The sequence below is a fragment of the Myotis lucifugus genome, unplaced genomic scaffold (assembly GCF_000147115.1).
Source record: "Myotis lucifugus unplaced genomic scaffold, Myoluc2.0 scaffold_0, whole genome shotgun sequence".
NCBI lineage: Eukaryota > Metazoa > Chordata > Mammalia > Chiroptera > Vespertilionidae > Myotis > Myotis lucifugus.
This window is the reverse complement of record NW_005871048.1, coordinates 18,897,493-18,921,574: the sequence shown is the minus strand read 5'-3', so window position 1 is coordinate 18,921,574 and position 24,082 is coordinate 18,897,493. Positions and strand designations below refer to the sequence as shown.

The window sequence follows — 24,082 nt, the reverse complement described above, 5'->3', positions numbered from 1 at the left end:
ACAGCTTTCTGTAGCCATATATGTCACTCTGGGGGGGAACCAAATATTAAGGACAAATTCATCCTTCTGTTTCATTACATATGGCCTAATCATGATCCATCCAAATAGAGTAAGCTATACATAAGATAGTGCCGTTCTCTATGCACCTGACATACTTTCATTTCTACACATCAGCTTTTGATCTCCTCTTAGCACCTGATAGCTCTAGTACAGACCTTCTCAAACTTCAATATGCCTAGGACTTAACTGTGGATAGTGTTAAAATGCAAATTTTGATTAACCAGTTTTGTGGAACCTGAGATTCTTAATTTCTAACAAATTACCATAGGTGTTGATATAACACTGTTGGTTTTGAAGACAACACTAAATAGCAGAGTTCTAGTAGATTTTCTATGATCTCTTTAAAAAGAAAAGAAAAACAAACAAACAAACAAAAAAAACTCCTCACATCATTCATTGTATCTTTTATCTTTACCTTATCCATCCCACCTGATGACATGCTTCTTGAGGAGGAGGAAATGGTCATTCATGTTTGTGTGTATGTGTCTGTTTTCTCTCTGTCCTCTAAATTCTGAGCAAGTATGTCAATTTTAGTAGTTCCTCACTAAATATCATCTATAATAATAAAAGCACAATATGCTAATTAGATCGGACATCCTTCCAGATGACCTTCCGGATGAAGCTACGGTGTCGGGGGCCAATCCCCTTGCATGAATTTTGTGCATTGGGCCTCTAGTCCTATATAATAAAAGCCTAATATGCTAAGTGTCTCGTCATCTAGTCATCAGTTCAATCAATCAAAGCGTAATATGCTAATGATATGCTAAGGCCTATCAACTGCTTGCTATGACATGCACTGACCACTAGTGGGCAGACAGTTGACCGGTTGACCAGTCACTATGATGTGCACTGACCACCAGGGGGCAGTTGCTCCAACCGGTAGGTTAGCTTGCTGCTGGGATCCGGCCAATCGAGACTGAGTGAGATGGGCTGAACACGCCCTGGAGCCCTCCCACGGTCCCTGACTTGCCAACCTCCATGTCCCTTCCTGGCCCTGATTGTGCACCAGTGGGGTCCCTTGGCCTGGCCTGCATCCTCTCACAATCTGGGCTGAGGGACCCCCCCCCCCCCCGCCCGCCCCCTGAGTGCATGAATTTCGTGCACTGGGCCTCTAGTTTTTAGATTAAATGGATATTACAGCAGTGTCAATGACTGGGGAAGCCTCAAAAATATTTGTATGTTTTATGTGGCTCTTTTAGGATTGGGATAGAGTAGCAATTTGTGTTTGTGTGGAAGTTAAAATAAAATCAATTTAGTTTGAAAAGTATAGTATGTCAGAGGGAAAGAAAAACAACTAAAGAAGAGCAGAATAGTCAGGAAATGTAAACAATTTAGGTTTGACTATATGACAACAAAATATGTAAAAAAGTAAGAAAAAACATTCTGGTTTTGGTATCTCCACACTTTTGATAGACTTGAGAATCTTCGTAAAAGCTATTATGTGTGACCAACTGATCAAGAAAGAGAACTTAGTGGCCTTACTCAGAGAACCTTTTCTAGAAAAAAGTGTTTTCAAACTCCTAGTGAAATAAACATCTATATCTACATACACAGAAATCTAAAATAAGAGGCAGGCAGTGAATTAATGATGCAGAATTAACTTGAATGAAACCAACTTAAGTATACTAATGATTTCAGGAGCTTTTAATCTGAAACACAACGGAAATGAAGTGACTTCTTAAAAATAGAAAGTCATTTATTTTTCATGGATTGTTGGTTCCAAAACATAAATACTGAGATCATCACGACCTGCACCGGGCCTTTGTACTCAAGGCCTCTGCATTAGTCCCTACCAGAGGACTGGGGATTTGCCAAGCCTTGTATAAAACTGCAATGACTTTTAAGGCCACTGAGGCCATTCCATCTACTCAAAAATGAAATTAGGCTTCTTTTTATAGTCTTGAAGTCACCTAAATTTAACCTCTATCTAGCACATCTTTATCCATCAAATTATCAGGACTGGGAGGAAAGGTAGAAAGTTTAGAGTCAGTCACCAGAACATAAAATTTGTAAGGTCTTTTATGAAGGTTTCTCAAATAAATTGGTTTTGCAAATGCATTTAGAGAGGAATAATTAACTTTGAGGGTCACAAAGAGAAGAGAATATAGTATATGTAGGCAATGCCAGATTTTCTTTCCCAGTCATCTATTTTTTTTTCTACTTTCTGTCCACTTACTACACATATGGAGAAATATTCTTTCCAGACAGGTAAAGATTATATTCTGTTAAGTAATTAGTCAGAATTATGCTCTGAAATTTATCAATATTAGCTAGGAGAATACAAATATTTGTTTGTAGGTATTTTATTCTAAAGATTCTGAAGTCCTTTAAATTCATCTCATAGGTCCTAGAGGCCTTAAAGAAGTAGTATCATTATACTATAGGCCTTGGGAGTGGAAAGGTGGGTATAAAAAGGGGTAGAAAAAGAAAGAGGGTTTCCTGGAGAAATAGAAGAATTTAAGAGATCAGAGAGAGGGGAAAATTTCCTTATGTTCTTGACGGGAAAAGTAAAAATTGCTTTACACATGACTTTGGGTATCCTATAAGCAGATAATAGGAATTATATTATTGGTGCATACTTAAGGTTTCTTCCCAAACATTTTGGGCATAATTAATAGTGTTTGCCATATTGGAAGTACCAGCAGTCAACTTGGTCTATTTCTCCAAAGTGACCACTGAGAGGTAGAAATGCCATCAATCCGTAGGAGGCCTTCTTTCTGAACTTGGAAGGATGTCAGAGCAGCGACCATGTTGCAGTTTTGCATTCTCCTCTTCCTTTTTCTCTCTAGTTGGAATAGTCACAGAATGAAACTAAAGGCAGGACCAATGAGTGGCCAACTATTAAGCCGTAAGGGACACTCTTCTCTCCTGATTCCTTGGACCTCTCTCAGTGTCAGAGGAACATAGTGAAATATCAGGGCAGACATCTATCAGACACTTCCCAGGCTTCCTGTGCCCCTCTAGGGTTAGGGTGATCATTCTCTACATAAAACAGGCATAAACTAAATTTGAACAGGCAAATTAGGAAAATCATAAAAAAACAAACAAAATGAAAATATGGAATTGACATGATCAAACAGATTACAAAAGTTACTTTGGGAACTCAATATGATACTTTTATATATACTGATCAAATTTATTAAACATTTTCTAGTATACTTTGCTATGTGCAGACACAGCATGTGTTTTTTACTGCCTCTAGTGATTGATATAATTTCTAAAACTATTCCCTCTCTGTGTGGTAATACTTTTGAATAAAGAGGCATTCATTCCAAGTCTCTTCTTCAAGATTTTTCTTAGACTTGTATTTTATTTTTCTTAAACTTGGTCCTTATGTCCAGTACTACATTCAAATTAATTCCCTGCCCTCCCACCAACATAGGCACAATTTGAAGAGGGAAATATCCTCCATCTGTGATATCAAATAATATCCATCTAAGTCTCTCTATTAAGAATAGCAGCAGTGGCACTAGCAACGCAAACACCAGTCACATAGCCTAGATTACAGCAGACAGAGCAGCAGGACCCAGAACATATTGTGACTTTTGTTATTACAAAATGACCCACAAATGGATGACACTTAGCAGATATTTTAACAGAGGGGCAACATAAAGTACAACCGTTGTTGGCTAGAGCCCAGTTTTGTGGAATGTCTAGCAGAGAGAAAAGGCTATTAATCCTAATGGATGTTACATTCTTTGCCTTTACTATGTGCCAGGCATTAAATAAATTGCATTATATAGATCATCACATTTTTCTAATTAAAAACACACATCTGATTATCCTATATAATAAAAGGCTAATATGCCCCTTGACCGGGAGTTGGACTAGGAGTTTCACCAGGAGGCGGGGCCGGCTGGCCAACTGCCTGTGGCCCCTCCCCCTGGTCGCCCCCACTCCTGAGACCCCCCCACCCTGATTGGGGGCAGGGCCGGCCCACCAACCTCCCGTGTCCCCTCCCCCTGGCCGGCCCAGCCTGATTGGTCCCGATTGGGGTGGGCTGGTCGGACCCCACCCATGCATGAATTCGTACACTGGGACTCTAGTATAGATATAATTATACAATTCTAGATATAAGAAAGCAGACACTTAAGAACAAGTAACAGATTAAGTCACACAACTACTGAGTAAGAAAAGTTGTAGTAATATCTAATTCTGACTTCCTAATTTCTAATTATAATTACGAAGTGTGTAGACATTACTTTCTGACAACCCCACATAAATTCCAATATTTAAAATAACTCTTATCCCTAGCTGGTGTGGATCAGTTGGTTAGTGTCATCCCATGCACCTAGAGGTCACTGCTTTGATTCCTTGTCAGAGTACATAGTGCGGTTCTGGCTCAATCCCCAGTGGGGGACAGGCAAGAGGCAACTGATTGATGGTTCTCTCTCATAGATGTTTCTCTCTCTCCCTCTCCCTTCCTTTCTTTTTCTAAAAATCAATAAAAATATATGAAAAAATAAAAACTCTTAGAGGTTAGTCTAAGGCAAATACTATAATAAAATATATGATTAAAAAATATTTTCCTTTTCCTCAAACTTGGCCAAGATAATGCTCAGCTAAATTTAATGAAGATGAGAGTAGTCATTCTAGACTCAGGTGGTCTCTTTCTCTCCTCTCTCCTCCACACCCATGAACTTAAATGTCTCTACCCTTACCAAGTGGCTTCATACAGCAGTGAAACTAGCAAAAAAATTGCATAAAAAACAACAACCCAGCCTTCTCAGACGAAAAGGGCATAAAGTTAGTATGAAAAACAAAATTGTTGTACTTGAAGGGCATACGAGAAAGAATAAAGATATGATCATTAGGGGAGAAGTTTCCTAAATGTGCTAGACTCCTAGGAGTATTCCTTGGATGCATTGTTCTGAGTCTAGGATGACTACTCTCATGTTCATTAAATAGCTAAGCATTTTGTGGAGTAGAGTTGGCCCTTTCAGCTCCCAGACCTCGTGGATTTTATATGAGCTGGCAAAGATAACTCAAACTAAAATAGAGTGCTGATATTTAATATGAAGACTGTGTGTATGTGTGATAACCCAACAGAAACACACACAGTAAATATTTTTGGCAAAGAACTGAACTACTCTTGACTTCATGCAGATGTTGTTATATCTTTAAACATCTATTTCCGCAGTCTGAAGTAAAGATGGAAAAAAATATATATATACTGGTTTAATTGAGACCATTATTTCTATTAATTCCAAGTTTACATTTAAATTAAATTTAAATTACGAATCCTGATTTATTTTCATGGGATTCATCCTCCATTTGAGGTATTATAAGATAATAAATCTCCCAAAGCTAACTTTATCTTTCTTTCAAAAATTTTAGAATGTTTCAAAATACTGTTTCATTTAAAAACCATCTGCTGGATATCTAACATATGTATACCTGGGAAAATACTAGGTACTAGATGAATAAAATAGTTTAATAGGAGAGAAAAATAAATATACTTACGTTTAGGCATAATGATTGCTCAGATAGGATAAGCGCTGGATGTTATAAGGGTGCATATGAATGCACTTAATCTAGCTGTCAGAATCATGGAAGGCTTCCAGGAGGAAGCTGAGGAACTGTAAGCACTCCAACATGGCGGGAACACTGGTTTACAGATGGGGTGAGGGTTGGAGTTTTCAGGAGGGAGCAGGAGTGTTGAGAGATGAAGTTTGAAAATGAGGTGGGGGCCAGTCTATGAATGCTCTTATATGCAAAAGTAAGGAGTTTGGAATTTGTCCTAAGTGCTATTGGAAACACTGAAAGATTTTTGGCAGGGAAACAAAGTGTCTAAATGTGTATTTTAGGTAGATTTATCCATCATGTCCTTGGAATATATTTTGGAAACCTGAGATTGGAAGGAGGTCAATTAGTACACGATGCAGATTTGATCAGTTCAAGACACATAAAACCAGGAGAATCAGCAGATTTGAACGACTGATTGAGAGTAAGAGGTAAAGAGTGAGGAGTTATGGATGACCCTTGAGTTTGGACAACTGGCAGATGGTGGTGCTAGTAACTAAGATATATAAAATATAAATGAGGATCAGTACATTTGGGGGACTTTGGGAGAGGTGTATATTTGCTATTTTGATTGTTCATTATTCACTCTGACTATATTTAGTTTAGGTAGAATATGATGCTTTGACAGGACACCTGGCCCTTGCATGCTCCTCTAGTATGGGTCTGAAGATGCTTTGTATCTCCAGTATTAACGTCAACTCAGAACCTAGGCCCAATGGTCCTTGTAATGTCTGTGTATCCACTCCCTTCTTTCTCTAATATTCAGTGACCTGAGCAAGTGTGTATAAGTTCAGTTAAAAAACACCCACACTCACAAACCTGTGTGAATTATTATGGTAGATTCTTGCCACTGTATTACAGAGTCCTTTCTTCTTGGGACATAATCATCTCTTTGGGTTGGGGAACTGAGGAAAAAATTGTGACTTTTTATGTGGTAATGACCTTCAATCTTCTGTTTTATTTACTACTAGAGACCCAGTGCACAAAATTCGTGCACAGGTAGGTTCCCTAGGCCTGGCCAGTGATCAGGGCCGATCAGATTCCCTGCCTCCCCACCTCCCCGCCTCCTCCTTGCCACCCACCTGCACACTGTCACCGTGCAGCTCCCCCCACATACACACACACACCCCACCTCCACCTCCCCTAGCTCCCTCAGCACCCCGCTGCCACCACTGGTCACCTGCCATGTTCTGTGCCACCCCCTAGTGGTCAGCACACGTCATAGCGAGCAATCGAACTCCTGGTCTCCTGGTCAAACTCCCAAGAGGACACTTTGCATATTAGCCTTTTATATATATAGATTATAATTTTCTGGCCACAGGTGTTAATGGATACCCTTGTTGACTGCTTGTACATCTTACCTCTATGGGTACCATAGTTTATTAACCCTCTTCACAAGCCCCTATGGATAAAGCACCATTGGCTGCCTCTGCAGCATCTTCTATCTTGGAAGAAGGGCTAACTCTTACTGGGGAATGATAGGCCTCTTCTGCAACCCCAGAAGTTCAGAGCAGAGAGCCAACAACCTCGGGAGGCTTCATCCAAATTTCTTCAAGTCGTGCTTCAGAATTTCAGGTTATATATGATGCAGGCCTTACCTTTGTGAATGAGAGAAGACATGCAGAGAGGAAATTGTAGAGTATTGCAGAATTCTGTGAAACTTTCATCAAGGCTGACACTAAAGTCAGCCATTAGAAGAGTTGCACATCTCCTGAGAACAGTCTGCCTGAATATTCCTGCCATGCTCAATACTGTCTCAGAAATTGTCATTGAAAGTGTGGCCTCACACAAGCGTGATTATATATTTCAGAACGCAGCATCTGTGGCAGTTGGTCAATTAAACTCCTCAAATTGGAGACATGAGAGATCCATTTTCATGGTCACTACATGCAAGGAAACAGGAAAACAACGGAATGAAAACAGAGATTGACAGGAAAAATAAGATGAATGTAGATTTTTTTTTTTTTGGTGACATGATGGGTTTGGCTGACATGAAGTTTCAAGACAAAAGCATCAGCAGCAGAAACAATAATAAATGATCTAAATTCACTTTAATTTATGTGTAGATTTCAGGAAACTAGGTTGTGATAGATAGAGGCTTATTATAGTTGCAGAAAGTTGCCTGCTCTGTCAGCTAAAAGTATGGCAGGTGTGGGAGGCACAATTACACTAATATTTCATAATCTGGCTTATGTCCCTTTAACCAGATTCAGGCTACAAGGCAGGAGGTTACTAGAAAACTGAGATTTCTTATTTTTTCATTTACTTGATGTAAGCTTCATTTCAGAACTAAGATAAAAATTTGGTGATCAAATTTATTAGAATGAAGTATTACTTCCATAAGAATTCTAATTTATGTTTTTATAGATATCTATTGGTGCATATTATTAATAAAGTCTCTGTAGACATATGTGGATTATCTTGACATCATACGGACAGTTTTAGAACATGATTGTCCTACCTGATTTTTGGTTAAATGCTGAATTAAATTTTACTTTCTTTAAAACACATTTCTCACTATAAGAAAGCATATGTATATTAAATCTTGCTTCATGCAGGTTTTTGATCATATGGATTATTTAGCTCTTTGGGATATATTTTAGTAACTTTATAATTTTAGTAATGATTGACACCAAAATAGGAACAAACCCCGAAATTTGCCATTGCTACTATGTCTCTTCTAGTTATATTTATAATACAAATAATACATTTTACATCAATCATCTCAGGCTCTTGGAAGTGCTGTGAATACCCTCTCCAGGAGCACACTGGCACAAAGTTTCTGTTATTTTCTTCACTTTCTAACTTAATGCAGCCACCCAGAAGACTTATTGATAAGAATGACTGATGAAAGTTTAACATGTACAACTTTACTTTTGAGGGAGTAGGCAGTGTAAAAGATTATTTGTCATTAGTCTCTCAGCTCCTGGATGTCATATCTAACCCCCAAATCCAGCACAAGTCATGCTTCTCTCACAGACCTTCTTAGCCATATCAGGGAAATTATGTGCACCTGCTAGTGTTACATTGAAGAGGAAAAATGAAATTCTGTTTCTAGAATTTCATTTTTCAATGAATAACAGAAAAGTTTATACAAATGCATGCTTATATTTCAAAGAAGTATTAAAATTAATGATCTATCTTTCTACCTTAAGAAACCTGTAAGAGAAAAAATCAATTCAAAGCAAGCAGAAAGAAGAAAATACTAAAAATAATAAGAATAAAAAATTAGAGAAAAATCAATGGAACCAACAGATGCTTCTTTGAAAATTTTAATAAATGTGATAAACTCTAGTCAGACTAATCATGGAAAGAAAGGGAAAATCAGTTGGAAAATGAGTCTCCACAGGTATCTTCCATTTCTCCATGTCTTTTGAGAAAAGGCATTAACAGGTTTTGCTCTGGACTATCTTATAAAAATGTCTGAAGAGTAAGCAGTCCTGAAAGATAGTGATGATGTCTCCCTCTGGAGCAGAGGACAGATTTGTTTGCTGCCCTCGATAATTGATAATAAAAATAATGTCTTCCTCTGGGGTAAATGTTGGGCGAGTTTGCCAGTAATCCCCCATTAAAAGATTGTGAGTTCTTGAGTTTGGGGTTCTTCAGGTGTGATACAAACTCAATACATGTATAGCATCCACTTAGCCACTTCACATCTCCCCCACTGAAGTTGGGAGATCAGGCAACCTGATTGGATCTTATAAAGAGCTGTCTCTGACAAGAATTCCTTGTCTTCTGCAGGATCTATGAAACTGTGGCAAGTTAACCAGTAACAAGAATGAAAATATGGACATCAATATAGGTTATAAAGGCATCAAAGTATTATAGGAAGATTTTATGAACAACTTTAGGCCAAAGATTTAAAAACTCAAATGGAAATATATTTTGAAAGGCAGAACTACTAATCCTCTTTTAAGAAAAACTGGATATGCTGAATTATCCTAGATATCTGAATTACCCTATACCTTTAATAAAAATAAACTGAAATTTGAAATAAAAAATTCCCACAATGAAAACCCCAGGGCTGCCTAGATCCTTTCACTGATGAATTAATTAAACACTTAAGAACTAACTAATATGATTTTTACATACTCTTCTAGAAAGTAAAAGAAGGCAAAGCACGTCCCCATTCCTTCCCAATCATAAAACCAAAGACATTAACAAGCAAACAAAATAATTGAAACCAATTTCTCTCATGAATATTAATGCAATAATTCTTAATAATATTTTAATAAATCAAATCCAATAATATGTAAAGTTGTTAAGAAATCATGACCAAGCTTGGCTCATCCCTGCACAAAAAGTTGCTTGTATATTTGAGAAACAAATATATGTCATTCACCATAACCAGATTAAGAAAAAGAAAATATTATGATATTATCAGATTTAGAAAACCCACATGGTAAAATTTAGCATTTCTTCCTGGTTAAAAAAAAAATTAAGCTAATCTCTCTATATAAAACCCTAATATTCAAATAGACGGAATGGCTGAACAACCAAACAACCCCTCGCTATGATGTGTGCTGACCACCAGGGGGCGCCGGACCATCAGGTGTGCATCGGCTGTGCCAGGATGATGGAGCAGGTGAGTGGGGGTGCCAGACCAAGTCAGGGCGCCGGTCTCTGTCATCAGAGTGAGCCTCTGGTGGTTACTGAAAATTCTTTGCTCCCACGCGTCGTGGTCCCGCCCGGCACTTGCACCTGCTACCGGTGCTGGCCCCGCTCACATCGCTGGTGGCACCGGCCCCAATCGCTCCATGCTGTCAGCAGGTGTGGGGGAGCGGCGGTGGCGGGAGCAGGACTGCCGGGAGACAGAGAACTGGGGGCTGCAGTGGGAGGGACTGGGTGAGGATGCGGAGGATGGGCCAAGACCCGCCCCTGTGCCCACCGCAGCCTTGCGGACCACAGTTCCTTTCAAGGTGCACAAATCCATGCACTGGGCTCCTAGTTAGGAATAAACATTAACTTTCATAGTCTTCTAAAGAGATCTATGAAAAACTTAGCACTAATATTGTACCTAATTTTAAAAGGTTGAATGTTTTTTTTCACTAAGATTGGAAGCAAGACAAATAGTTTCTCTTATCACTTTTATTCAAGGTGTACCTGGAAATTCTACAAAGTGCAATAGTATAAGACAAAAAGAGTAGGAATTTTTCTTCTAATTTTGTTAAACCAGTTTTCTCAAATCCAGTCTTTCCTCCATAAGCATCATACTATCCATTGACCCATTTGCTTCATCATGTCCATTCTCAGTGGCATAACAATCTATATTTGATATGTGATTTATAAAGTGTCAATTAGGATATGCTAAATTATGCTGCACCAATAACTAAGCCCAACATTTAATTGCCTTTGAGTGATAATGTTTTTATTTCTTATCAATCTGTATACTCTCACTGAATCATTAGTGAAGTTTCTGATTATTATATTTTTTTCAGGAAACCAAACTGACAGGGCAGCTTACATTTCAAATATTACCCATAATAATGCCACAGAAAAACAAAGCACCCTGGAGTATCTTACACTTTTAATGAAACTGTAGGCCAACAAGTAACATTTGCAACCCCTATCCCATGACTCTTGCTGAGAATAGTCATGTGACACTACACAAACATAAGAAGGTCAGGAAGGCAATCTCTTAAAGTGGAGTATAAGAAATCCATACCCTAATAACTATATTATTAGGCTTTTCAAATAACCAGCTAAATATATTCATATTATCACCTAAAACAACTTTATTTATAAAAATCATTTAAAAAATCTATAAACAATACAATTAAAAAATAAGCAAAGGACCTGAATAGACACTTCTTCAAAGAGGACATATAAATGGCCAATAGACATATGAAAAAATACTCAATGTCACAAATAACCAGAGAAATGCAAATTAAAACCACAATGAGATATTACCTCATACCTGCCAGAACGGCTACCATCAATAAATCAACAAACAATAATTGCTGGCAAGAATGTGGAGGAAAGGGAACCCTAGTGCACTATTGGTAGGAATGCAGACTGGTGCAGCCACTGTAGGGAAAACAGTATCGAGTTTCTCAGTAAACTAAAAATGGAACTGCCTTTTGACCCAGTGATCTCGCTTCTAGGAATATATCCTAAGACTCCTGAAACACCAAGTCAAAAGAACACATGCACCCCTATGTTCATAGTAGCATTGTGTACAAAAGACAAGATCTGGAAACAGCTCAAGGGCCCATCAATAGATGAGTGGTTAAAAAGCTGTGGTAAATTTACACAATGAAATACTATGCGGCTATAAAAAAGAAGGAAATCTTACCTTTTGCAACATTATGGATGGACCTAGAGATTATTATGCTAATGTATAAGCCGGTCATAGACATATACATTAATTGAAGCCTAGTTTATAAAAATATTCATGTATTGACATGTCAGGACTCTAATGTTGCTAAGCTACTGGGAACTATTGCAACTACCAAATGCAACAAATAATGTTCATATTTAATTTAGTTTCAGCTAAGTTTATATATGAAAAAGACTTGTGTAAGAAAAATACACAGACCATTTCTACCATGCCACACTCAATTTATTTTCTATCTTTATATGCATAATGTATGTACATATGTCATAGTGATACATGATTTTTGGACTGGAACACACGGTGTTCCCCGAAGTCTTTGTCCATCGGAGTCAAAGAATGAATCCACGGTCTGAAGATGGTATAAGAAAGGTAGAGATTTATTGAAGAACAAGTACAGACTCCCATGTGGGGAAGGGTAAAGAATCTCACAGCACAGACTCCCAGGGTGGGGTGAGGGGGAAAGAGTTGTATCTAAATTTGAAGTAATTACTTTAAATTTTCTTGGGTTACCTTCAAAAATTGCTCATTTTGGGGGGCCACTGGATGACTTGACATAATCTATCAATCTGTTTATAAATTTATACTTTGATAATTGCATCTTAATATGGATGTAGTCCTCTTTGATTCAAATTTTGCAAATGATTAAAAAATGAACATTAATTACAGAGTTTACAGAAACTTCAGAGATTATGAAAGCAGTGTCTCTTCCTTTTCATAGTGAACCTCAGATCCTGAACCAAAGATAGCTCTTTCGCGTTCCCTGGTTTCATCTGGTGGTATTTGCACTTGTGCCCTGGACACTGTGTAATTCATAAACTTATGGAGTGTCAAGTTAATTCCCCTCTGTGAAGTTAAGGATGTTACATACATATAGTACTTTCTCTTTCTCCCAGTAGTTACTTGTTTTTGGTTTTTCTATTGGTTCACTTTATAATTTAAATAATTACAACTCTACTTTAAAATCATGAGTATGCTTAGCTGTTAGTGCATGTGTGTGCTGATTTGTCTGTGTGGGTACAAAGGAGTCTCAACTTTTTGAAAATTGGAAGCAGATTTCCAAGGTGTTTTATAGCCTCGGATGTCAGTAAATGAAGTCTTCATAAGGGGTTGTAAAAATCGGCAATGCCAAACAACAGAACATCTGATGAAAAAGAGAAGGAAGCTTTGAAAAGCTTGCTTTGACTAGGAGTAGAATGCGTGCAGTTCACTTTGCTGTCCAGCATGTGTAATGAGACCATAATATCTCTTCTTGCTCTTTCTAGTAAAACTGAAAGCAGCTTTTCACATGTGAGGGGTAAGAAAATGGGCAGTGTCAGGAATGCATTTGAGCATTTTCATCCTAGGAAGCCAGTGAACAGGTAACTGAAGATTTTGACCCTAGAGATAATCTGTACTGGACAGCTTCCCAACCATGCTTCCCAGAAGCACCAGATTTTACCCTGAAAGAGGATAGTAATTGAATATCATAGGCCATGTTAGTAACTATTTGGAAAAAAACCCACAATCATTTTACTGAGTAAAAATTTTGAGGAATAAATTTGCATTTTTCGCAATGTGGGACATGAATATTTCAAGGAGGTTAAAATAAATTAGGTTACAAATTAAACATAATGTTGTTGTAGACTAGACTCTGAAAAAAATCAGTAATATCAAACTGGAATAGCCCCCACTTGCCATCCCATTGACCATTAATTAGATCAACATTGTGTAGCTGATCTATAGAAGAGATGAAATTTACTGTGACACCCTTCCATTATGTATTACAAATATAACACATAATATATTGGTTTTACATATGCTCAAAGATATAGATATGCCTTTAGTTTTCTTTTTTAAAATATATTTTTATTGATTTCAGAGAAGAAGGGAGAGGAAGAGAGAGATAGAAACATCAGTGATGAGAGAGAATCACTGATTGGCTGCCTCCTGCACGTAGGACCGAGCCCACAACCCAGGCATGTGCCCTTGACCGGAATCGAACCTGGGACCCTTCCGTCCACAGGTTGACGCTTTATCTGATGAGCCAAACTGGCCAAGGCTGCCTTTAGTTTTCTTAATGGAAAGTCTATAGCTCCGTCAAATTAGTAAGTTAACATCAAAATACATTTTGCTCATTTACCCTGACAAGTATAGAGGTTTAAATTATTTGTAGTTCCACTCTGAATGGGTTTAGTAAATGCCCTACAGTGCATTTTGGAAATTCAGTAGGGGCTTAGTAACTTTTTATTAATTATACTAGTATTTATAAATTACAATCCCTACAAAAGCCCTGGAGTACATAAATGATTTATTTATTTAAATATTTAGCAACTCAGAAGAAACTGCAGTTTATATATAGAAAATTTTAACTAAAAACATAGATTCTTCTCTTTGGCGAAAGGAAGTTCTTAAAAAAAAAGGAAATACCTTGGAAGTTCTCCCAATGTGGTGGAAGTTAGTTATGTCTTCCAAGGCTTTCTCATCTTCCTTTAGGAAAGATGTGGTCAGAGACACCGTTAACACAATAATCAGCATTTTGTCAAATACTGAGAAGAATTATTCCTAATTATGATAAACCTGATAAATTATCTCACATTACTATGTATCATTAATGTAATAGTTAACAGTTATTGAGATATACACAGCCATGTAGAAAGAAAATAGGAGAAACGCTGACACAGGTTAGCGTGGGGTCTCCCACAATGTACTAGTATAAGAAACTCTCTCAGCCTCCTATCTGCCCATTTTTAAGTGCAAATACACAAAGAGAAAGCATTTGCTGAATAGCCAATGTTATTTAATTTTTTCTCTGCTCTTCTCAACATCTTTTATACCATATGCAATCAAGAGATTCTAACTCCCAGTAATGCAAGAAGACCTAAGATAGAAGGCAATGGGTGGCAAAGGGTACAATATGCTTAAATATTAAGTTTGCTATAGATAGTGGAGAGACAGAGTACTGGGATTAGTGTACTCAAGAGTGTCTGACTTCTCAGAAATAATTTCCAGATAAATAAAAACTGCAAACATTTTTTAACAGTTAAAAAACTTTTTTTTCTAGGCACGACCTTACCTAAATACATAATTTACTTTCCTGATGCAAATCTGGCATGGTTTGATCCATGCTCATTAACAGTGTCCAGTGTAAGTTTAAACCAGAAGGTCACCGAGGCTGCAGCAGAGGAGAGCATCCCACCTGCACTGCTGCTGGCAATGGGCAGGGAGGCCTGGGTGCCCTGGCTCTGCGAGACTCCCACGGGCTGGGAAGGAATGTCACAAAACCAGGGGCTTGGCAAGTTCTCCGTCTGTGTCCAAGTCGGTTTCTTCATCACTTATGTGCTCGTCTCCACTTGCATCTGATTCTCCAGCAACTCCAGGATCCACAAATTCCATGGACTCCTCAAGGTCTGCGTGCACTTCAAAGGGTCTGACCCGCCTAGGTGTTCAGAATTGGGGCTGACCAGGTACATTAGATTCCTGACGGATGCAGTGGTTGTAACTGATCTAAACGTACATGCTGAGAAAAGCACAGGTAAAGAATATTTGCATTCAGTTTCTTTACTGCTTGAGTAAATTTCTGTCTGCTGAGATTTTCCCCACAAAATTCACTGTTGCACAGCTTTTTGGGAAGATTTATGTCAAGTATATGAGAAAAACTAGAGGCCTGGCGCATGAAATTCTTGTGCGGGCGTGGTCCTTAGGCCTGGCCTGCAATCAGGGCCATCTTCCCCAGCTGCCCACAGCTGGCCCCGCCCCCTGCTGCCACCCATCCCCGGTTCCCCGTTCGCCATCGGGTGATCGGTGCCTGATGTCCAGGGGAAGGGACCAAGAGGTTGGCTGTTCCCGCCTGCTTGCCAGCCCCGCCCCTGCCGCAGGTGGCCATCAGGCGATTGGAGCCTGCAGACTGGGGAAAGGGACAAAGAGGTGGTCAGTGTGCCTCATAGTTACTGGTCCAGTGGTTGTTCTAGTCGTTCTGCTGTTAGGGTCAGTTTGCGTATTACCCTTTTATTATATAGGATAGAGGCCTGGTGCATGGGTGGGGTCTGGCTAGCCTGCCCTGAAGGGGGCCCCATATCGGGATGGGGAGTTCCTGTGGGGGGTGGGGTGGCTGGCTGTGGGGTTTGCAGCTCGGTCCTGCCCCCGATCAGGGTGGGGGTCCCCACTGGGGATGGGGCTGGCCTGGGCAAGGGGCTGCAGGTGGTTTGCAGGCTGGCCATGCCCCTAGCTTTGTCAGGAAGGATGTCTGGAATGATGTCCAGTCTATCTTGTCTAATTAGCATATTACCCTTTTATTAGTATAAACTAGAGGCCCGGTGCACAAAATTCATGCATATTCATGCATGGGGAGGTCCCTCAGCCCGGCCTGCACCCTCTCCAATCTGGGACCCCTTGGGGGATGTCTAACTGCTGGTTTAGGCTTGATCCCTGCTGGATGGGGCCTAAATCAGCAGTCGGACATCCCTCTTACAATCTGGGACCGCTGGTTCCTAACCGCTCGCCTGCCTGCCTGCCTGATCACCCCTAACCCCTCTGCCTGCCTGCCTGGTCACCCCTAACCCCTCTGCCTGCCTGCCTAATCACCCCTAACTGCCTCTGCCTGCCAACCTGATTGCCCCTACCTTGCCCCCCTGCCGACCTGATCACCCCTACCTTGCCCCCCTGCCGACCTGATCTACCCTAACTTGCTCCCCTGCTGGCCTGATCACCTCTAACTGCCTCTCCCTCGGCCCCCAGCCTAAGCCACAGTCTGGCCTCCCTCTGCTGGAGGCAACCTGGTGGATCAGGGGTAGGTGCCGCCCCCATTACCCAGCTGCTGCTGCTACTGCTGGCCTGAGCCTGGGCCCTTTGAAGCCGCCCCTCAGCTGCCTGAGCATGGGCCCTTCACAGCCATGCCTTGGCCCTTTGCAGCCGCTGCGGCTCTGTCCAGAAGGATGTCTGGAAGGTCGTCTGGAAGACGTCTGCTCTAATTAGCATATTACCCTTTTATTAGTATACATGTTGGCCAGCTGAGTTGCATGGCACAGTGCGGCGCTGACGATGTAAGCAGGTTGTTATGCTCCATGTCAGGCCCCGTGTGGTTTTCTTCTCTTCTACCCAATTATAGTTGGCAGAGTAGTCCCGGCTGTTGGGAAGGCTAATCCAAGACCCTGTGATGCTGTTGCTGGTGTCCCCATTGTGGTCATCACAGACCCATCTCCCTGAGTGGAAGTCATCCTCCACTTCAGCAAGCTTGCTCATGGTGCTGGAGGTCATGGCACTGTCTTCGCTTCCTCAATTGGAAAAATGACAGAGGTAAGCTCTAATACATGAGATCGGCACAGATCTGCCAGACGCTCATAATGACTTTTTAAGTCGATGGCCTTTTTTTTCTACTAGGTCCTCAAGTTTGCAGTTGTGCCTCTGAATCTTCTCCTTTTTCTCTTGATGTCACTGTGCTTGAGTATAAAGCTTCTGGTTCTTTTCCTTGGTTTTGAGAAGCCTTCAGAATTTTTCTTCATTTCTTCATTTCCTTTGCATATTGTTTTTTCAGCTATTTAATCCTCATCTTGCAGGATGCTAGTTTCTATCTCAACTGATCTGTTATCCATTTTCCTTCCATAGCTTTTAATACTTCTTTTTGAAATTCTTCTTTCTTGCTCTTAAGTTGGCTTAACCATTCATTCCTTCTTATCTATAAACCTCTCTTGGTCGAGGCCATCCAAGTACTCGAAATCGCCATTCTGAATGCACTTGCCGGCCAGTAGTGTTGCACAGTGGACACCACTCCACCTCCATATACAGACAGCCTCTCCACAGCATCCACAGAGTACACCTGGTCACAGGCGAGCAGCCGGGGCCCACAGCCAGGAGCCTCTGGAGGCCGGGATCCCTTCCCACTCTGCAAACAATTTTATTCATTGGGAATAATTTTGTAATTTGCTCACAGAGAGTCAAGAGACAAGAGTAGGGAATAATTCAGACCTAATTCAGTAGAGTGAACATTTTCACATGGGTTCTGTACAGCAAATTGCAATTGAACATGGGATTTGAAAAAATAGTCCTATGGAATCAGTGAAAAGTGGTGAAGAAACAACTGGAGTAGATACACTATGTTGGTTCTCAAACATAAAACCCAGGTAAAGTGCTCATTTTAATTAAAAAACAAACAAACAAACAAAAAACAATCTACAACCCTAATGTCTTACTTTGTAAAAAATGCAAAACAAAAATTATTCAAATAAAATGTATAGTTTTCATGATGTTTCAGACACGTTTTGTAAATGCTCTTAAACAGATCTCAATAACAACACATTCCAAATGGAATAAGAGAGATGATTTTATAATGAAAACAATTAGTGTTTTTAAGTCAGGCAATCATTTCATAGATTGAAATTCTGCCCCTGCCCCTAACTCCAAGGGTGCTTTTGCACAAGATATTTAAACTGTCTATGCTTAATTTTCTTTATTTATTAAATGGGGATAATAATATCTACCTAATAGGTTTGGTTATTGTGGAAATAGAGAGAATATAGCAGAGAGAATATAATTAAAATAGTTAATAGTGTGCCTAACATAAAGAAAGATCTCAACTTTTTTACTGTAAACATATGATTAGATTTACAGTGCTTATCTTAATCTATTATTTATGTAGAACTACTTTGCAATTGTTTTTTCTCCATCATATATACTATATATACAATATATACAGGGTGTGACAAATCAGGTTTACAGTTGTTTGTATGGGAAATCATACAATAATTAATAAATAATAATACAAGAATAAACTCTTGTTTTGTGTACTCACAATCGCGAACTTCCTTTTACCGCATCCTGTATATTATAGTGCGTGAAATTGCGTGGGACCCAGACCCCCCTGTGTTGCGGGACTCAGACTCCGCCAAGCTGCCGCAGGCAGAACCCATCAATGCACCTCCTGGTGATCGGTCGTTCTGGCCACTGGCTTTTTATATATGTAGATAATATATATTTAAATATATATAGTGCACATGTATTTTTTGTCACTGCCTTTGCTAACCTTTGGAGCTAGAGATAAAACATGAGCTAGTAAAACTAGTAGGTCATGTTTAGAGGGGAATTTAATGCATAAGGGAGTTTTGAAAAGAAAAACAGACAGTTCATGAGTTTTTCTATTTGGTTGTTTCTCTTTCTTGCTAGTCCCATTTCCGTAGGTCTAGAGATTATTTAGGGACTTCTTAAAGTTTTATGTATGATCATTCACCTTGCCAGGTAAGGAAATCATGGAAAATATCAGCCTATCTGTCCCATATTTTTAAAGAGGCTAAAGAGATTAATGCAGTTGAATCATTTAGAATCAACCCAATTTGGGTGTGTGTGTCACATAATCATGTTATTGACAATTACAAAGGAATATGTAATTTTTAGATAATGTCCACTTTAGAAATTATAGGTTACTAGAGGCCCGATGTACAAAATCCATGCAAGGAGTTTGGCCACCACCACCATCACAGCCACCTCTGTCTCAGCCCCTGCAACCCTCGGCCCACGCCTGCCGCAGTGGTCACCTCTGCCTCAGCCCTTTCAGCCCTGGCTTCGTCCGGAAGGACATCTGGTCTAATTAGCATATTATGCTTTTATTATATAGTATTGACTGCAGCTTTAAAATGTAGAATTATTCATTTTCTGTTTACAATATTCCTTCTTTCTGTAAATAAAGTGAGATATTTCTATTTGACCTGCATCTAGGTTGTATAATGAGCAATTAGTACAACTCTTTTATATTCTTTTGCTTTGAGTAGTGAGTAGATGCAGTTGCTACTCTCCAAGAATGTTAACGTGACATGATCTATAAGCCAATATCTCTTTCCATCTCACAATATTATAATTCTTTCCATTTGACAATTGTTGCATGAAAAATGGAAATACAACTGTGAAATCAGGATTTATCCAGTAGTAATTCTTAATGAGAAGAAGGGGTTTGAAGAATAAATTATTCCTAATAGATTCTTCAGATCATAAGTCCTTACCCCAAATCGCCTCGTCCAGGATAAAGCACTGATTTCATTTGCCCTTGCATGCACACAGGCAGTGACAGGGGGCACACTGCAGGCGTATAGAGAGAGTTACAGATCTATTTAATGGAAAGATGAAAGATGAGACACTGACAGAGTGAAAATTTGTGCAGAATGTGGAGTCACAACAGGAGAAGAGTGCACTGTGGAAATTGAAGTAAAATAAATCTTCAGACCAGTAGCTAGGATGACACCTAGAGTGTTGCTTGCCTCAACACTTCTGAGCCCCCAAAGAAAACTAGAACTCAGACTATAAAAATAGAAATACAAAGAATTTCTACTAAATTTGGAGTTGTTACCTTACAAAGGAAAAATGGTAACAACTTATAGCATTTCCCCTATACAGAGCACAGTGGCAGTAGGGCTGTATGCCCATGTCAGAAAGAAATGGACTATTGATCCAGTTTTGTGAGCTCTCTAAACAAGAGGATTAGATCACCACGCAAATGATTGTGAAGATGGCTTGCCTGGAGCCCCAACCTGTAGCACAGATGTAGGATCCTGGAACAATAAGATGAAGAAAGGGATGACTGTGAACAGAAAATGAAAGGGAGGTAAAGAATGCCTGATGTACAGGATAGGCTCTTAATGTATACTTTATGCGAAGCCAAAGACCTGCTCTCTGTTAAACTGACTGCAAAAAGCACGCACATTGGTAAATTTTCTGACTTCAAGGTACAAATTATTGCATCAGCTTCCTGTGCCTAGTTCATACATATGATTTAACACATAGAAGATTAATTTCTGGGGACAATTCAGAATGAATTTCATTTCTTGGCAGAAAATAAGCCCTATGGCAGAAAGCACTGGAAACCTGATATTGGTGTCTGTTTATAGTCAGTTCAAGGAATTGGTATTGCATAGTGCACATTTTCAGCTGAAGGCTTACTTATTTTCACCTCAACTGTTTACCTCTCGTCGTGTTTCTGTACAACCACTCTGTGTTAAGAAAATCTTCATACTGTGAGTCATCAGTCATTCTGACTCCTGTCAAGTATACCCATTACCCTAAAGTAAGCAAAAATAATACATCACTCATGACAAATTCAAATTCAAACTCGCTGATTGAATCCCTACAATAATTCAATTAACCTGTGGATGTTTACATCAGGTAAGCACTTTTGTTAGGTGATGTATATAAACCACACTGTTTGAGAGAGTCATTTAAAACAGATCATTATAGAGTGAGTTTGAGGCATAGATTATTTTTTCTTTACTATTAAAATACTACAATATTTTCCCATTAATTTTAAGTACTGTGGCCTTATTTATATTATTTTTAGTAAAAACTATATATATTTATATTTAATTTATTTCATTAAAGCCCTAAGTGAATAGGTTCATTTTCCTTAAATGTAACTGTTGGTAGTATGTTAATAATTCTATTATTTATACTGCAATTAACCAATTCCTAAAACTTAGTATGTTTACCACATATGCAAGGCCCCCCACCTTTCTATATCAGCTTCTACTACTGGGCTCATGAAACTCTGGGAAACCTATTATTTTTGACCCATACTTGCATAAAATGTAGTTTATGACAGAAAAGTAATTTACACAAAAATATTAATGCTAAGCGGGTCAGAATACAAATGTTAGTTGTTCACCACATTATTATCCCAGGTGAGAAAGCTATTAAAAGGCACTTTAAAAATCAAAACCATTTTTTTTCATATGGTGAATGTGGCACAAGAGTTAAATGATTCTATAGTGCATTTCAAAAAGGTATGGTAGCTTCCTCAGCCACCCTTCTCTAAAGGAGTATTTTATTTTGCAGCCTCTGCTAACTTTTAGCATTAAACACTGCTTCTCCTTTTATTTTAATTTCCATATTATTTTATAACATGCCATAATTTCCCATATTATATCATGTTTTACTTTGGTTACATTTTAGGATGACTGCTTCTCAATAGCATTTGGGGGTGGAGACAGAGCAACTGACGTCATAAAGAACATTGTGTTGACCTAACTGGTTTGGCTAAGTGGATACAATGTGAGCCCACACACTGAAGGGTCCTGGGTTTTATTCCAGTCAAGGGCATGTATTTTGGATGCCTAGCTCTCTGTAAATCTTTCTTTCTTTCTTTCGTTTTTCTTTCTTTCGTTTTTCTTTCTTCTTTCTTTCTTTCTTTCTTTCTTTCTTTCTTTCTTTCTTTCTTTCTTTCTTTCTTTCTTTCTTTCTTTCTTTCTTTCTTTCTTTTCTCTCTCTCTCTCTCTCTCTCTCTCTCTCTCTCTCTCTCTCCCCCTCCCTCCCCCCCCTTCCCTTCTACTCTCTGCAAATATCAATGGAAAAATATCCTCAGGTGAGGATTAACAAAGAGAGAGAGAGAGAGAGAGAGAGAGAGAGAGAGAACACTGTTTTCATATGCCTTTTTGTTGGAATCATTTCTGCTAATCTGACATAATTATTATGTAAACTATAAATTATAGCTTTTCACTGAACTTTATCTCTTCCCCTTTACTCCTTTCTTGTGCCCAGCTTTTTCTCAGTTTTCTGCCTTAGCTCATTCTTCTCTTGTCCTTTTCACTCTTCTTCACTAAGTGAAATAAGCCAAACAGAAAAAGACAAATACCACATAACCTCACTTATATGTGGAATCTAATGAACAAAATACACTGATGAATAAACTAGAACCAGAGGCATGGATACTTGTAACAGATTGACAGCTTTCAGAAGGGCAACTGGATGAAAGACGGTGAAGAGATTAGCCAAGAAACATATATGCATAGCCCATGGTCACAGACAACAGTGAGGCAATGGCCAGAAGGAAGGGGATGGATTGGTCAGGGCCTGGGTGGAAGTTGGTAAAGGTGAGGAAAATGGGGACATCTGTAATAGTGTTAACAATAAAAAATAAAGAAAACAAATGAAGATAAATTAAAAAATGTGAACTCAAGTCAATAGAATAGCATATTTACAGTTTTATGTAGCTTGGAATCTGTACATATTTGTTACCAAATATTTGGACCCTAAAATGTTCTTCATTCTCTTTAAATTTTTATTTGAACATTGATTATAGTTAAAATTAATTTACAATTTTTGATTTAAAAAAAACAACTTTACCAAATAGATTGTGGTGTATTAACTCCCAGACCTTGTGCCATAGAGAAAACAAGTACTCAATATTAGGTTACCTTTCTGAGGGTATCAAACTACTACTATTGCTTGGTGGAATACATGAGGTAATCAAGACTCTATCCTCCCTAAGAAAGCTGGCATTTGGAACCTAATTAAGGAATGGTCAAACAGAATTAACTTCTATAGAAGTAGCATAAAGGCCTAGGGATTGCATGACTCATGACATCCCCCTTGCCATTCTTGCTTGATTCCTAGAATAAGCTCCACCAGTATGAATCCCTTCTCAGATTCAATCTTAGGAGGCTAATCCAATTTCCTGTTGATAGAAATGAAATTGAGGCAAAAGTCCTGGCCTCAGCATTGCTTTTCTCATTGACAAAAGTGTGCTTTGCAGTTGTTCTAAAGAAACTAAGTTCACATTTATACAAGGCCTTGAAGAGCCCTCTTTTGACCCAATTTGAAGTTAGCTTATTAGCAGTATCTCTTGGGTTACAGTGACAGAAATTCTACACAATGGTTCTCACCAGCAAAGGTGTTAAATAATCTGATTAAAGCTATTTGTTCTCTACTCAGAAGAAAAAAGCACATATGCATGCACATGCTTTGTTACAATTTGATGATTGCCCGAAGACTGTTTGGGACCTCACAACATGCAATTGGATTAATACTTCCAGCTCCCATAGTGACAATTTAGTCCTCTTGTGGGAAGAAAATTCATGGTTTTGTAACTGGTAGATGTCTTTTTCTTTGAAATTTAACCTAAAATCCTTTGTCTAAAGAGGTTAGTTTGGTTTCTAACAATTCAGAACAATGGCTCATTTCTTCTCATCCATCCTACAAATTCTGTACATTCTGAAACCTATCTACACAGGTTTCAGACCTTTGTAACCAGTGGTCCCCTAGTCATTTGTTTCTGAGAGACCTTTGAATGCTTTAACTATAGATGATTCATTGACACATAGCATCTATCTAAAGCCTGTCAGTGTTTCTGCCTATATCATGGAGACTAGAATAAATATTGCTGCTGCTAATGAAATGTCCTGGTTTGAAAGATATAGATGAAGTAAAAGCTAC

At 38.9% G+C, this 24,082-nt stretch overlaps 1 pseudogene; it reads right to left on the bottom strand.

The window, feature by feature from the left end:
• Positions 1-15,028: 15,028 nt before the first annotated feature.
• On the bottom strand, positions 15,029-20,908 carry LOC102436606 (annotated as a pseudogene).
• Positions 20,909-24,082: the final 3,174 nt, after the last annotated feature.